We start from the raw sequence: 3,105 nt of genomic DNA, 5'->3' as shown, positions 1-3,105 counted from the left end.
TTGTTCTAGACTGTTGAGTTATCAAAAATGTTGACATGAAAGATGGTGTAGCAAAAGTTTGGTTCAACTTTATGATGTGGATGAGGATAAAGATAAGTCAGATAATGTGGATACAAATAAAACTTGATTTATGTATAACTTGATCGAGATAAGTGTTGGTCATGATAAAGATCTGATCTAACTCTATAAAGGAAGATAAAGGCTCTACGTTCAAGAATAATTTTTGACTCTACACTAAAAAAACAACAAGGCTCAACTTATGCGATTGAAGAAGCGTTAGGAAGGGTGCGAGACATTCAGGACTTCTGGACTCATCGAAAACACTTTATTTGTATTTTTCATTACAAGTTACACTTTGTTTTATATCTCTTGTGCTTGTACTTAATTTGTAAAACTAGTTTCTTTACCTCCGGAAAGGAGACCACTAGTGGGCGGACGTCTCTTGTGATTATGCCTTTGACGTACTGACAATGATGGATTGGGAACCAAGTAAATACAAGAGGCTTTCTTTTTGTTTTATTTATTATTATTCCATTGAGTACTAAATAAAAAGTTGAACGACTGAAGAAATTGAAAAGAAAGATGATCGATATTCACCCCCTTATATTAACGTGCACTGATCCTACAGAACACACTTGGTCTTACAATAGACTTGGAGCCCCTAGCTAGCCCTGTGCTAGCGATTCACCTTATGCTGTGTCCGGAGTTTCCTTTCCTAACTCCTTAGTTAGGAAGCACTTGGCTTTACAACAGGCTCGAAGCTCCTAGCCCCGTGCTAGCCTTTCACCTTACGACAGGTTCGGAGTTTCCTTTCTTGACTCCTCAGTTGGAGACACTCAGCCTTATGACAGGTTCGGAGCTCCTAGCCCCGTGCTAATGATTCACATTACAATAAGCTCGGAGCTTCTATCCCATGCAAGCGATTTGCCTTATGACAGACTTGTGATTTTTCCATTCATCCCACCTCAGCATAATAGTCTAGTTAGTTGGATTAATGCCTACTTCAACTAGACTTGAGAAGGCTTGTGATGCGTTGTAGAGGAAGATCCACAAGGAGAGGAGGGTTTTTTGGGATTTCACTGGCTTCCCTTTTTTTTTTAGGGTTGACATTCGACGGGGAAAAGAGTATTGACTCCCTTCTCACGCCGTCATCTAGGGGTGTCAAAAATGAACCCGACCCGACGACCCAACCCGAGTCGACCTGAAAAAAATCGGGTTCGGGTTGGAGAGTAAAAGAGTCTCGGGTTGGGTTCGGGTTGACCCGGGTTGACTTAAATATAGGGTTTTGTGGGTTTTTTTGAGGTTAAATCAAATTTTATTTTAAAAATTTAGATGTTTTTATGTATATTAATATCATGTTTGTATGATAATGATGGAATATTGAGATAAAAGTGAAGAATTATAGAGAAAATAGTCCAAAAAAATCGTTTTGAATCGGATTTTCGGGTTATATGGGTCGGGTTCGGGTTGTGTTAAAAAAAAAAAACTCAACCCGACCCGACCCGACCCACCTGAATTGACACCCCTACCGCCATCGACGCCCTTTCCACACACCGCCAGCCACACCTCCCCTCACATGATTTTCTCAACTTCGACGCCACCACCACCTTCTCTTATGCGTCTTCCCCACTGTGAGAGTCATCACATAGCCAACCACTGCATCCTCACCTCTGCTACCTCAGCCGAGATCTACCACTTCCTCCATCGGTGCCTCTATCTCTATTTTGTCTTCCATGCACCATCTCACCTCTCCCCTCTCACGACCTTCGATGATGGATCTCACCTTCTCTCCCCCTCTTGGTATGCACTCGCAATGACCATTGTCTTTTATTACCGTTGCCGCCGCCTCTTGCAGTTGTTGTTGCTTCCCCTAACCGCATGCCCTTGCGCCCCCTCCCGCAATGGCTTTGCCCACCAAGTCTCACGCTTTAAGCTACTATAGTGCACGTTGCCACCAATCTAACCTCTGAGCTCTCGCTGTCGCTTTGTCATGGTTCGACCTCTGAGTCATTGCTATCGCTCTGTCATGCTCTGCTTCTCGGAGCCCTCGACCTCCAAGCCTTCACCGTCGCGCATTGTGCTTCGCCTCCCGGAACCCTTCAACCTCTAAGCTCTCCCTATCATTATGCCAACTTCGCTCACCATTCAACCCCACTGATCTCGATCCAGTGCTCCATTTGGCTTAGCCATTCCAGCTCATCTCCGATTGACTCCGTCGTTTGGATGCTCCGACTCACCTACACTCCAACTCGACGTCCCTTAATTCATCTCCCACCCGATTACTCGACTGGTCAAGAGCACGTGGAACAAGACATTGATTATCAGAACAATACATAGCTTATCATTGTAATTAGGACAAGTGGAGCATTATGACTGACATTACGTGAATTTTTGAGATCTCCCATAGTACCATATATAGGTGATCTGACCCTCTGACATGGCAATAGGACACCTACTCTCCTTGTCGAGATATGACATATTGTCAGAAGCACATCATCCCCTTGACAATCATGGATATAACATCCCACCCATTCATGTTATAAAAATAGCACACTCCTATGAGTTAAAGTACGCGGACACCTTTACATACGATTATATATACACATCTATTCTTTTTAACGATCCTCCTAGTGTCGGCCATACGGATATGGAGGAAGGTACATGCAGGTACACAGGCGTCAAATGTATGATGGGGTAAACTCCAGGTCGTCAGTTTACGAGAATCGACCTCTGGTTATTACGCCAGAGATGTCATGTACCCACCGTCTGTGCTACACCGGTGAATGAGTACCCTGGGGGATTGAGTAGGGTATCAGAGTGAATGAGTCCGTGCTACGCCATACACATCTATTATAGTTTGTCTTCTTTATCTCTCCATCGGAGACTGATTTGGGTATCGGAGTGAATGACTCGGGTACATCAGCCTTGATTCTAACTTTGGCGACTCACTTCTACAAATCCGTAAGTATTTTTGGCCACTTCCACCTTCTTCCTGGTTCTTCTGGCGACGAGGATAACTCACCCCCTTCTTTTGAGATTCCGTGACTTAGTCAAGACATCTCATCAGTGGCTCATTCTCTCATTATCTCAACTAGGATCACCTTA

The sequence above is a fragment of the Zingiber officinale genome, chromosome 1B (genome assembly GCF_018446385.1).
Source record: "Zingiber officinale cultivar Zhangliang chromosome 1B, Zo_v1.1, whole genome shotgun sequence".
NCBI lineage: Eukaryota > Viridiplantae > Streptophyta > Magnoliopsida > Zingiberales > Zingiberaceae > Zingiber > Zingiber officinale.
Note: the sequence above shows the minus strand (reverse complement) of the source record.